Raw genomic sequence first — 14,792 nt, forward strand, 5'->3', positions numbered from 1 at the left:
CAAGATGTAAGTCTTGCATTTTGTTTAACAAATAAAACTGCCTCATTGCTATGACCCAAATTTTCTCTTCACATATTTTTTTATTATGCACAACTAGCCCTTATCACATAATCTAATTATTTTATCACTTTTATGACAATACTTACACAGTTTGCAATTCACATAGGCAGCTGCTTAAATGGAGCGTGCTCTGCATTTATATTGTTGGCAAATACATATTTCAGTCGCAGTGAAATTCCATTTTGGGGTTTTCTTTTTCTCTGAGTAATTCCGAGTAGAAGTCTATATGGAGCTTACAGAAACCTCAAATTGCAAAGCTGACTGGATGTGCAAAGCACAAAATAAATGCAATTCTATCATAATTAGAGTCAATTATGTAAACCCTACCATGCTGCAAAACATATCATTACACTTCACACGCTTTGTGCCTTATGGAATGCTAAACCCATTTTGTAAATTGCATTCAACAGTCTAAGGAGCTGTTGGTCATAGCCCAGGGAAGAAATGACAGCATTACAGTAACTCCGCAAAGTTTAAATCCATGAGTCCCAATGAAGATGTGTCCATTTCGGAAGTTGCTTACCAAATCAGAATTAAGGCTAGAAGAATCAAAATGCTAATGGCTAATATAATCAGAAATATTCATCAGAAATATTCAGCTGCTTTTTAAAAAATTGAGAGATAGACATTCCTATCACTCATGGTGTCAATCACCAGATACTCTCCATCAAGTCAATCTACCTGTTCTGGATTCTTTTTATTCTTTCCAGAAAGTTGGAAAGAAATCTGTCAGAAGGTGGCAGAACCAGTTCATCGGCATCATATTGTCACTGCTACCAGCTCAGCGGAACCGGGCGGAACCGGGAGGAACCCACCACTGGCTTGGAGGTGAGGTCTACCCACCACACTCCTGGCCTTCCGGAAGAGCCTGGAAACCTGGCTCTGCTTCTTGGCCTGAGCCTGCTGCATTGAGATTGGCAGATGGGGTAGAGAACATACGCAACTCCAAGCCACCCATCATCTTGGCTTTTAACTTTTGAACTTTCTTATTTCATTTTCCTATTGTTAATTGACTTGTAGTACCTTTTTTTTAAAAAAAAATATTATATTGTAAGGTGCCCAGAATCACTGTATCAATGAGACGGATGGCATAAAAATCAAATAAATAAACAAACAAAATAAATAAATAAGTACGTTCATTCATTCATTCATTCATTCATTCATTCATTCATTCATTCATTCATTCTAAATAATCTACAGCAGAGTTTATGCAGCATTTTCCTGTATTTCCCAGCCCAAACATACAGACAGATAGACACAGAGGAAGATTGGGGGGAGGGAAGCAAAAAAAAAAAAAACCATAAAGATATTATGCAGGAGAAAATACAGATGTCTTCCCCAAACTCTGCTCTGCACATTTTCCCTAATACTTGTGTCAAAGAAATGAGGCAAAATAAAGTTACTTTCTTCTTAGACAGCCAAGGCTGTAGTTGTGGGAAACTCCTGCCACTCCTGAACTAGAGATTATTATGCAAACAAGCATGAATAAATTAAAGACAACCTTGCAATGAAAGGGGGGGGGAGAGAAGTGAGGACAGAATGACAAGTCAAAGAAGAAACATTAATTAGATTCCAATGGCTTCATGTACCTTGTTTGATTAAAAAGAAATTAATTACCCCCAAAATGGTAAATTAGGATTAAAAAGCTCCCCAGAAGAGGCGGCAAAGGTTTTACCACTAGAATCCATGACTGGTATCTGGAAGAAGGGTTTGCATCTAATTAACATTATTTTATGTCACTCTAATTAAGATGACCTCATATTATAATTAGAGATACGCTAAATTACTTGGAAATAATGAGGATGATTGGATACCCACTGTGTATGCCAGTTTGGAAGCTTTAGTGCTCACACTAATTCTGTTCACCTCAGTCATTTTCAATCAGAGAGTCTCCCTCCCCTTTTTCAATTCCAAACAGGTATTAACTTCGAAGAGAGAAGCAGGCAAGAATCATGTGTCCAATGATGTCATTGATTCCTCATTCATTTAGTATCTGCAGGATTCACAACATGACTAGATGGAGTAAGTACAGCATTCAACTCCAGAAAATAGATGGATTTTGAGGGGGGGGGGAATCCGTTAGGGGAATTGGGAGGGGGGAAATTGTGTTATCCAAACTGTGCCTGCCTACATTTGGTTTATTTATAGATTTATTTATTTATACATTTGGTGAGTTTGGTGTAGCAGTTAAGGTACCAGACTTGAAACCACTACACCAAACTCACCAAATATAACAGTAAATAAATCTATTTATTTTTGTATTATTATTTATTTATTTATGTAGGCAGGCACATTTTGGATAACGCAATTTCCCCCCTCCTATCAAAATCCATCTATTTTCTGGAGTTGAATGCTGTACTTGAATGACTGTGAGTTTGATGTAGCGATTAAGGTACCAGACTAGAAATTAGGAGTCTGTGAGTTCTAGTCCCACCTTAGGCACAAAAGCAGATTGGGGGACTTTGGGCCAATCACCAGAAAATTGTGAGTCCTAGTCCTGCCTTAGGCACGAAAGCCAGCCAATCATCAGGAGACTGAACTCTAGTCCTGCCTTCGGCATGCACTCACCTCCCAGAGTTGTTGTGGGGAAAAGGAGGAGGAAGGAGCATTAGGTATGTTCCCTGCCTTGAGTTACAGATAAAAGTAATAAAGACAGAATAAAAAATCTAATTAAATAAATAAATTTAATTAAAATAAAGTTTTAAAATGCAGAGAAAATTGAAAGTGAAGCACAGTGACATTTTTTTAAAAAAAATTAAACTGCCCATATATGTGAGCAGGATTGGAATTAGTAACACAGAAAGGGATGCTGGAGTCAGGGAGGATAATTTGATGACAATGCTGGGCTGGTGCACAGAGATCCTTAGAAGGCTTAGTCTATGCTCGAAAACATTAGGATAGGAACCGAAAAAAGAAGACCAGATGAAATACTACCCTGATGCAAATTTGTGGTGAGACCACACTTGAATTATGGTCTCCACAGGTGCAAAAAAAAGGCAACTAAAATGATTAGGCGGCTGAAGCAGCTCTCTTGGGAGGAAAGGCCTGAGACATTAGAGCTCTTTAGCTTGGAACAAAGGAAGGCGGGGGGGGGGGGGGGGGGGGGGAAGGCATGATTGACACACACACAAATAAGCAAAGCATAGAAAAAGCAGATATATTTTTTTTTCCCTCTCACAACATCAAAGCTCAAGGTCAGCCATTAAAATTAAATACAGAGATTCTGGACTAAAGAAGAAACTATTTTTACACGATATTAAATTGTGGAATTTACTTCACTGCCAGAAATTTAGTAATGGCAGCTATTTGGAGGCATACGCCACTAATGCTTGCTAATATCAATGGCTCCTGGATCATAGGCATCATGGCTTACATGCTGTTGCTGGGAAGTACAAGCGGCAAGGGGTATTTCTCTACCTCCAGTCCATTGGCCACAGCGTGACCTACAATGCCAGACAAGATCAGTCTATAATGTGATCCAACTTACATTTTTATCCAATTTATAACTTTATCTTTGAGTATCACAAAGGTGGATTGTAACCCAGTGATTTGTTTAGAAGCGGGGTCAGCTACCTGGAAAAAAGTAAGACTTTCTCTGGGGTGACATGCTAGTAGTGTTCCAATATTTGAGGGGCTACCACAAAGGGGTCATCTATTTTCCAAAGCATCTGGAGGCAGGACAAGAAGCAACGGAGGGATACTTATCAAAGAGAAAAGAAACCTAGAACTAAGGAGAAATTTCCTAACCGTGAGAACAATTAACCAGTGGAATGGCTTGCTTTCGTGAGTTGTGCGTGCTCCATCACTGGAGACTTTTAAGAAGAGACTGGACAGCCACTTGTCTGAAATGGTATAGGGCCATGGTGGCGAACCTATGGCACGCGTGCTACAGGTGGCACGCGGAGCCATATCTGTGGGCATGCGAGCATTGCCCTAGCTCAGCTGAGCGTACCCATAGGGGGTGGGGAAGGCCGTTTTCACCCTCCCTGGGCTCCAAAAAAGCCTCTGGAGCCTGGGGAGGGTGAAAAACTGGCCTACCAGGCCCACCGGTAACTTTTTTGCCGTCACATGCCAAAAGCAGGGGGAGTGGGGGGGGTCACGCTCGCATACGCAGTGGAGTGGGGCACGGGGGGCATTGAATTATGGGTGTGGGCACACGCACACGTACACGTGACACCCCCCGCACTCCCCCCACTTTTGGCACACGATGGCAAAAAGGTTAGCCATCACTGGTATAGGGTCTCTGGACTAGAAGACCTCCAAGGTCCCTTCCAACTCTATTGTTCTATTATTCTGTTAAGTACACAGGTAATTAAGGATAATGGGGACATATTGCAGTGGTTGTAAGAAAGAGGCATTTCTAACTGATTTTCTCCCCACTAAGCATTAATTTCTGGAACGCAAAACCACCATCACAGTCATGTGATAGGAACATCTCCCAATTCCAACCATTCCATCAGCTCAAAAAGGTGGCAGATCCCTGCCTTATCACTACCTTCCTTAAGCTAACATAATTATGGGATAAAGTGGATAGTGCTACACATTGACATAATAATTCCTAAAAAGAAAAATGCAAGGCAATCAGCATTAACAAACTGATAGGATTTGTTTCTAATTTTAATGGCCAGGCACACATAATCTGGAAATTTACAGCTTTTAACACGTACATGGTCTTGCCTCTGGGCTTGCTGGTTTCTATCCAAGACCATACTATTGAAGCACTTGCTAAGATGCTCAGTCACCAGAATATTTTCAGTAGGTGCTGGTGGCATATCACCACTGTTATAACTACAATCTGAAATAACGGATATGGATGAGTCTCCAGAGAAGTATTAGAATGAATGGTGCAATCATTAGTATTATAGTTTTATTCGTGCAAGTAACTAGGGACACATCCAAAAGGCGCACTTAATTAGAAGATCATATAAATGCTAATTCTTTATGGCAACATGGGGCATGGAGCTGAATAAGTAAATTTCAGGAGCCAAAAGTTACAGAAAGCTTGTCAGCAGGGTCTCCAACATTCCATCTCGTATTCTTTGGTCATGTTTCTATAGCACCTATATAGTAAGAAGCTGAGTAATGAATGCTGCCCTGTACCTACGTTGTCCTCTGCTTGAATTGTCAGGCTCCAATCTTCTCAGAGCTTCTTTCTACAACAGCTGAAGTGTGTTTCAAGCCATCATGCTGGTTTCCCACGGCATATTGGCCTGGGGTCCTGATGGAGGTGTGTCATACTGGGGGGAGGGGTGTTAATGGACTGAGTTAAGATTCTACCTCCACCCCATGTGCTCCCTTCCTTGCCATCTTTGTTAATTTTAATGTTAATTTTAATATTTATTATTTCAAATTTTCAGTTTTGTATCTTGTTGCTTTTACTCTGTTGTAAGCCTCTTAGAGTGGCCTCTAAGCAAGATAGGCAGCCCTTGGTGCTCCCTGAGCTTGGTTATTTTCTTGCAGATGTTTCATTACCCAAACTAGTGACTAGCACGGATGATGTTACCTAGTTTGGATAATGAAGCAGTCTGCAAGAAAACAATTAAGCTCAGAGAGCACCAAGGTCATTCCCCCCCTCATTTCAGCCCTAAGCTACAAATATTCTCCTTTATTGGCAAGATGGGCAGTATATCAATTAAATAAATAAATGTATTTATTTATTTATTATTTATTTTGTCAAGCATATATAAGATAACAGGTAAAAGTATAAAGATAATTTGAATACATGAGAAAAGTAAGTAAAAAGGAATATTAGGATAGGGATGGTAGGCACGCTGGTGCACTTATGCATGCCCCTTACAGACCTCTTAGGAATGGGGGAGGTCAACAGTAGACAGCTTAAGGTTAAAATTTTGGGGGTTTGGGGAAGAACCCCAATTGTAGATATGTACCTCTCCTGGGCAGCACTGCAAAGAAAAAGTGGATTATTAAATACAGTTCTCTACCTCATGTGTGGCCACTGTGTGCTTCACCGATCAACCCCTTAAAATTGACTATTTCATAGGTGTTTTGAGTGTTTTCCTCCTAAACTGTGATGTGGCCCTGCCATCTCTTCAACTTTTTAAAAATCAGAGTGACTTATTTGAGTCCCTTTCTGTAGTGACATTTGGACCTATGAATAATCTTGGAATAGAATGGGAAGAGGGGAATAATTAGTATTTCCCTTTGCCAGAGGGATGTACTTAAAGGGGAAAATGTCTTTTAGTTAGCAGCAGCTGATATTTGTCAGCTGGAGGATGGGGTTAATTAAATGCATCAGGCAACAGTGACAAGAAGCTGAAAAACACCCTGACAGTTCTAAAATGACTTATAGCACATGATTAAATATAAGAGGCTTTATTAATATACACACGTGCACAATGCAAACAAACACACACAGGTGTGCCCCTCATTTGCTAAGTACCTCCTGTGCTTTTTGTTCTGGTGCTTAAACAGGTGCAGAGCAGATTCCCTGCTCATCAAGATACTTTGCTTCCATGACAGCACGTTAGTTGCTTAGCAGGTGTTTGTCAGAAAGGTCCTCCTGCCTTCCAGAGGCCTAGAGACAGGCAAAACAAGAAAGGTCAAATTCAGGTGTCTCATCATTCACACGTGCACCAGGGGTGAAATGCTCCTGGTTCAGACCGGATCACCCGATCCGGTAGCGATGGTAGCGGATGGTTCAGAGAACCGGCAGAAAAAATCCCTCTCCCCCCCCATGCCCAGCTGAGCTAAGCGATCATCAGAAAAAATGCTTTTAAAAGAAAAAAAAGCCTCTGACGATCAGGCAACTCAACTGGGATCATCAGAGCCTTTTAAAAGCATTTTTTTACAACCTCTTTGGCCGAAGAAGTTGTAGAAAAAATGCTTTTAAAAGTTAAAAAAAAAAAGTTGGCCACGCCCACCCAGTCACATTACCCCACCAAGCCACACCCACAGAACCGGTAGTAACAAATTTTACATTTCACCACCGACATGCACTATTTTGGAAGGCAGGAAATGGAAGAGAGGGAGCTAATCCAACTTTTTTTTTTTTTTAAGGGGAAAACAAAACACCAATCCTGGAGATCAATTCATTAATTGGCATAGAGGTTGAAGCAGTGGTGGGTTCCTCCCGGTTCGGCCGGTAGCGGTGACAATATGACGTCACCGAACTGGTTCTGGCTCCCACCCCCTGCGTTATTCTTACCTTTTATTTGGCCCCACCCCCAATCTATTGCTGCCTCCTGAGTCCCAGCTGATGGATAGAGGGAAAAAACCTGTTTAAACTCTTGCCGCGGGGCTTCAAAGGGCCGCCCTACAGCTGATCAGTGTTAAAAGAAAACAAATGAGTAGATCAGTGCCTGCAAAAATAAATGGGTAGACCAGTGCCTGCAAAAAATAAATGGGTAGATTGGTACAGACAGCTCTGCAAGCAGTTAAAATCCTGGTAGACCAGTACCTCTGCTAAATCCTAAATAATTGTCACATGACCATCAAGCCACACCCACAAAATAAGCCATGCCCACAGAACCGGTAGTAAAAAAATTTAGAACCCACCCCTGGGTTGGAGGTCTTCAATTGATGGATGGGATAGGAATCAATCTGTTACCTCTGCCTTAATTATGGGGGGAGGAGGAGGAGAAAGAGGAGGAAGATTAAGCCACAGAAAATATCAAAAAGTTTTCTGAAATATTTCCATAGTGACCTACTACCATTATTCACAGTAACAAAGACGGCATTTTCTGGAGGGGCAGGAGGAATATAACTTTGTCTCAGATACGGGAAATATTCTGCTACTTAATTTTTTTTCCCAATTTTCCCTCAAATGATCTCCAAGTAGCTTACAAACACTTCATCAGCAGGCCAGGTAGAAAAGTCGTAGAGGCAGAAGGAAGCAAGCAGTGGACTCCTTAACATAACTTGCCAAAGGTGCTCTCAAATGATTAACACCTTTGCATATAGGTACTCATTTCTGGTTTTAAAAAGAAAACCTTTCTCTGAGCCTCTTCCAAAACTTTGTTTATTTTATTTATTTATTTATTTTCTATGCTAAAAATGCAAAACATTAGAAGGAACACACCAAACATTTCAAGATGGCTACATTTTAAAAAAATGAAATACAGGTAGTCCTTGATTTACAACAGTTCATTTAGTGAACATTTGAAGTTATAGCAGCACTGGAAAAAGCAAATTATTTTTTGCACTTATGACCTTTGCAGCATCACATGATTTACATTCAGATGTTTGACAACTGGTTCATATTTGGGATGGTTGTAGTGTCCTGGGTCATGTGACCATCTTTTCTGATGTTCTGACAAGCAAAAGCCAGATTCACTTAAACAACTGTGCGGCGTTACTAATTTAACAACTGCAGTGATTCACTTAACAATTGTAGCAAGAAAAGTTGTAAAATGGGGCAAAATTCACTTAACCAATTTCCCACTTAGCAACATAAATTCTGGGCTCAATTGTGGTTGTAAGTCGAGAACTACCTGGTATAATGTCTTAGTGAATCATATATTGTACATGCTTGTAGAAGAAGAGTAAGATATTCTACAACCACATTCATTATCTACAGAAAGAACAAAGAGAAAGAGAAAGAGATGGAAAAGTACAGGGGGTGTGGATGGGGGGATATGTGCATGCATGCTCTAAAAATACAGGTCCCATCAGATTCTGAAAGTGCATGAATTCTGGAAAGAAAGAGACGGGCATAATTGTTCAATCATATAATTCCACTAACCATATAGGCTTGCTCTTATGTCATGTTGTAATTCACCCAGTGGTGGGATTCAATTTTTGTAACAACTGGTTCTCTGCCCTAATGACTGGCTGGGTGGACATGCCTGGGTGGTCATGTGACTGAGTGGGCATGGCAAGATGGGGCAGTGCAGGCAGGCCAATGCTGCAGAGACAGGGCGATTTCCTACATACAATTTTGAGCCCCTTCCCCCCCCTTGGGCTGACAAAATAAAAGTACATCAAAAGATTGTGACCGCCTGCTGAGCGTATGCTGGCAAAAGGAGGCTGGGGGGAAAAAAAGAGAAGGGCCAATGGAAACACCCCGTTTTCCGCCTCCATTCAGCTGTCTGTGCCACACTGGATCACGATGGGGAGCTGGGCGGAAAAAGCAAAAAGCCCACTCGGTCCAGACCAAGTGCCCAAAGTGCATGTGCCCGAACCCCCAAAATGCAATGTGCAGGCATGTGCCCCCTGCGCATGCCCGCACGGCCTCCCGCACATGCCCCCCCCCATGTATGCTCAGCAGAGACCCAAAGACTAGCTGGCTGGCAGGAGGCATGCGCGCATGCATGGCAGAGCTGAACTGGGGCGACAGCTCACATGCCCACAGAGAGGGCACTGCACGCCACCTCTGGCATGCATGCCATAGGTTCGCCATCATGGTTCTAGATACTTCTTTCCATCTTCCAACAATGGAAGACGTTATCTCCATTTCAATTCTACACTTCTATGAGATAAATGCTCCTTTTGTATACCCAATACTCTCCCCAAGGATAGTTACATACAAACGTGCATGTCCATGACATGATTATACCCTATTAAAAATAAGGCTGTTTTAACTGCCCAAAATGCATCTCAATCTCCCTAAAGTCAAGGAAGTGATGCTCTGAACTGCTAATGAAAGAGTCACCCGAAGCCATGATGAACTTTCAGAATGACCTAAACAATTAATGTAATCTGAATTCATTTACTTAAGCCACTTAGGCCAACCTTCCCCAATCTGTCACTCTCCAGACTTTGAATTCCCAAATTCTCAATTCTGGACCTTATTGTCCAAGACATCTGGAGGACACAGACTGATGTAGTCTTTCTCAAACCTGCTCATCCATATCCAAAATGATTAGTTCAATGTCAGTATCTTTTGACTTTCTCAAAGCTGTAGGAAAATGTGTGGAAGAAAAACAAGCACATTTTTTTTTTAATCTCCACATGCACATAAGGTTGGCATCAGAGAATTTTGAAGCACCTTTATAGTATGCTGATATATTTATAACTTTCCTAGTGCAAATGTTTTCAAAAGAAAAATGATTTCCACACCCAGCACCTATTGTTCCTCCTCATTATTCATACGGAAGAACGAAGGATCTCCTTCACCAATGGGTAAAAATACATTTCAGCATTTTCTCTAAACGGAACTAAAAGGCTAAGAAGAAACAGGCAAAAGAGAGGCCAGATTGTGAAAAGGAACTCAAAAGGCCATGTGGATTGCAGTTTCTATTGCTAAAAGCAAAAAAGAATTCCAGATCAAATGTTTTCTCCCAATATAAATGGTCCTAACAAAACAGAAAAGCTTTAATAGGTCTGCTTTTAAGGTAGGATGTGAATAATTCCTCTTGGAAATCTAAATTATGCTAAAATGAGAACACCAGGGGGATTTCTTTCTGATGCAATTGGCAGCTTCAGAGGTTGAACTGTAAGGAGGAAAGGGTTACATTCTTACTGCTCATTTGCTCAAGTTCCAATAATCCACATACACCCCCCAAAAAAAACTCTGCTTATAGCACTTGGGAGGGGTGCACATTAAATGGAAAGGGACAATTAATGTCATTTGTCTACTTTTACTCTATCCGAGTCTATTTAAAGGGCAAACTATACTGTGCCACTGTTCTTCTTGTTATAAGAGCTTAAAAGATTCTTTCTTTGCCCTTGTACATTTCTTTCAGAAGAAACAGTGGGCTTGGAGAAGCGAGAGGAGTGGAGTGAGTGCTTTTTTCTTTCCTCACCAGTAAATTTTCTATTGAAATTAGAGGTAGACCTAGACACCTTGCTAATTTTGCCCTACTCAGAAGCTACAACAATTGACGTACCATAGAAAGTTGTTAATGCTTTAGAAAGGGCAAGGCTGGGTTAGGAATCCACTCCTTTTCAAGCAACGAGACGACTTTTCCATCTTGTGTGGAAACTAGGGAAAATGTAGTCCTACTTTATGAATAGCAGAGAGATGGAGCATTCATCTGAGGTCCAAAGCTCCTTTTTCCAAATTATTTTCAAAACATTCACAGCACTCAATGTTGCTTCATCTCAGGCAGTGGGGCAGTGTCCCCCATTATATTTGAGAGCGAGGGGCTGAAATTCACTATCTGTTGACAATTTTTTCAGAAGCTGTTGTAAGATCACCACTCTTACTTGTAGAGGTAATTACAGCATTTCAAACTTCTCATTGAAAATCCCACTAGAATTTGGACTCTAGTAGTATTTTAATATTTAAACAAAAATTTAGGGGGTTCATAGACCTTGTTGGAGGAATCGCATGACATGGCACTATGAGTTCTGGACTGCTTGCTCTTTGCTGAGGAGACAAAGAGACATTTATGGCAGGGGTGGGGAACTATGGCCCTTTTATGACTTGTTGACTTCAACTCCCAGAATTCCTGAGCCAGCATTAGGTGGCTTACAACAACAACAAAATAGAAATGAAGAGTGTAAACAGAACAGGAGATAATAGAACAACAAAATAAACCATGAAAAAACACAACGAGAATATAGCAATATGATAACCAAAGAAGGTAACCGGGCCACATCTTTAGGCTCTTGAGGGTAGGGGCAGATCTTACCTTAGAGGGTAAGATGTTCCAAAATGTTCTCCTGTTCACTTGAGTTGCCTATCCCTGCTCTCACCCTCTCTTCTAACAGAACTCTGCCCCCGAATATCCACATCACTAATTCCAGAATCAACTGCCCAGCCAACAAGGGCAGAAGGTAAGCTGAAAAGCCTTCCATGGCCTTCCTGATCCCAACAAGTCCCCAGTGTTGTGGAGTCAAGTATAGATATTGCAAATCAGCAAATGAATTCCTTCTGTTACCATAAGTTTCTCTTTTCAAACCACTACACATACCCAATATTTTTTTTTCTTGGAGGACTTAGTAGGTATTGCTTGCCAAATGCTTCACGTTAGCCTGAGTTGTTATGTTTGCACAACAGGGGCTGTTTTGGATTAAACTGGGTTTTAAATATTCATGCAATCCCTCTAATAACTCTGTTAAGCATGCCATGCAAGTACACCTAAACCGTATCTGGCCTGCATTCTACCACAGCAGCACATAGGACCAGGAATCGGTGGTCAATTGAGATCGTAAGCTTGCAAAAGTACAGAGCCAATCCAGAATCAGGGCCAGCTTTGGCAACAGAAAAGCTCTTAAGTAGAAGGGCAGAGATACTACTCCTTGCTTGAGGTCTGCGGTCCGTTAGCGTTCTGGTTTGGCAGTATCTGGAAGGCCATGTGTTTCTTGTTCCTGGATTAGGTGAATCACTTGTCAGATTCACCACAAAGCAGTTCATATGCCCAGCCCTTCATCAGCAAGGATTTTCCGGCCATAATTCAGGAGCAGCAGCCAGGAGGAGGAGGAGGAGGAGGAGGAGGAGGAGGAGGAGGAGGAGGAGGAGGAGGAGGAAGGAAGGAAGGAAGGAAGGAAGGAAGGAAGGAAGGAAGGAAGGAAGGAAGGAAGGAAGGAAGTATTTCCCATGCTTCCTGCCAGCTTCCCACAAGGAAACTCAATGGGGAAGCCAACAGGAAAAAGAAATTTGCTCCTGGTCTCATTGGTTTGCTGGTCCCTGATCATTCATTTCTCTGTTTAGGTAAGAAAATATCTCTGAAACGACAAAATGGGGCACAGATTATGTAGCAGGACTTAAAAGATCATGGTCATTCTCCAACCATTTCTCCCTAGTATCTCTACCAAGGAGAGGTACAACATATGTAGGTTCACATATGATGATCTTTTGGCTGTTTTTCACATCAGTTCTGTTTGCAGCCTTGGACCAAGGAAGAGAACTTTTTGGGTCTCTCCACACTCGCCACCCCTCAGATTGTGACATGAAGTTATTCTAGCCACAAAATTATTCTACAGCAACTGAGGTTAGAGTCTTGTCTCTTTTCTTTCCAGCAAGATAGCTTCTTAACAGTAAAACATTTGGGCAACAGACCACAATGTCTCCAGAGTTGTGCAACTTCCTTCATTAGCAATTTCCTAAGATGTGCTAGATAAACAAGACAGGAAGTATAAAATGAATCCTATATGGCTATATATTGTAGAGAGAAAAGGTAATTGATGAAATGTCTTATCTTTGTTGCATTAGTATTATTTACTATTATTCTTTCAGCTCCCAGAAGTGGTGAGTGTCCTAGATTGCTGTTAATGACTCAAAGGGAAGAAAATATTTCTAAGTCTACAATAGCTAGATATTTTATGGATCATACGCCACAACTGGTCTGAATAGCTTCTTCTAAGTTCCAGCTGGAATCAGAGAAGGAGAAGGAGGAGGAGGAGGAGAAGGAGAAGGAGAAGGAGAAGGAGAAGGAGAAGGAGAAGGAGAAGGAGAAGGAGAAGGAGAAGGAGAAGGAGAAGGAGAAGGAGAAGGAGAAGGAGAAAGATCTTGCAATATCAGACGAGAGCTCTATCTAGCTCAGCATCTGGTTTCTCATGGTCACTCCCCTCCATTCTTCTTCAGCAGCCGTAATTTCTGCTTTTTACTTGTCTATTGAATTTGGACATAGCACACATAGTCATCCTGGCCTGTAAACCACATGTAGTCCAAAGGGAAAGGGGAGCCAAAGGGGAAATTTGACCAAGCCAAACCAAAGTCATCAGTTTTTTAAATAAGCATTTGGGAAACATGGAGAAAAGTTTCTAGAAGTATTTCAAAGAGAGAAAGAAGCAGAAATGCTGAGCTCTTCCTGTACAATCAGTAATTGATATGCAAGTCAGCCACCAACTCAAGCAGCACACTGAAATCTGTGTCATTCACCTCTCGGTACAGCCACAAATGACTACACAAGCTAAAGGTAAAGGAGCTACATGTCATAGCAACTGCACTGTTTCATATATAAGAATTACAACTGGAGCTTCACCAGTATATAAATACTGTTTTGAGCAAGAATTACTAAAAGGACATTGTGCCTGAGGGAAAAACAATAAAAAAATTATTATATTTTCTGTTTCTTCAATAATTTTATATTTTTTTATATTTCCTGTCTCAATGAACTGGAAGCTTTCAAGAAGAGACTGGACTGCCATATGTCAGATATGGTTTAGGGCCGTGATGGCATGTGTGCCACAGGTGGCTGGCACACGGAGCCATGTCTCCTGGCACGCCAGCTCAGCTCCGGCGCTAGGAATCTCTAGAGGCTGGGGACAGCAAAAAAGTCATTTCCTGCGCAACCGAAAGTTGGGAAATGGGCCGTTTCAGGCCTCCGGAGGGCCTCTGAGAGGGTGGGGAAGGCTGTTTTCGCCCTTCCCAGATGCATAGAGAGGATCTGGAGCCAGGTGAGAAAGAAAAACGGGCCTACTGGGCCATCATGTGCCAGGAGCGGGGGGGGGGTCACGCTCACATCCGCGGAGCAGGATGCATAGAATTATGGGTGTGGGCACATGGTGCGCGAACCTCCCCTGCCCCCCCCTTCCTGGCACACAATGGCAAAAAGGTTAGCCATCACTGGTTTAGGATTTCTGGCTTGGTGGGGGTGATGGACTAGATGACCTACAAGGTCCCTTCCAACTCTGTTATTCTGTTCTGAACATTGCACATATCTAGCCCCATCTTTCAAGTTTTTTTTTTTCATTTGAAGCTCAGATCCTTTCCTTTCTCGTTAACTGCAAGGTATTTTCTATAGAGATTGTAATAACCACTGATGAGATATGATAAGGAGTTTAATAGATCTTTAAGGTCTGGAAAGAAAAATGGCATCTTTATCATATTTTTAATATAATTGGTTTTTATAACAATAACATCAGGTAAACATTGGCTCACTAGG

Source organism: Pituophis catenifer, unplaced genomic scaffold, assembly GCF_029215685.1.
Source record: "Pituophis catenifer annectens isolate HBS135680 unplaced genomic scaffold, rPitCat1.0.hap2 SCAF_1, whole genome shotgun sequence".
NCBI lineage: Eukaryota > Metazoa > Chordata > Lepidosauria > Squamata > Colubridae > Pituophis > Pituophis catenifer.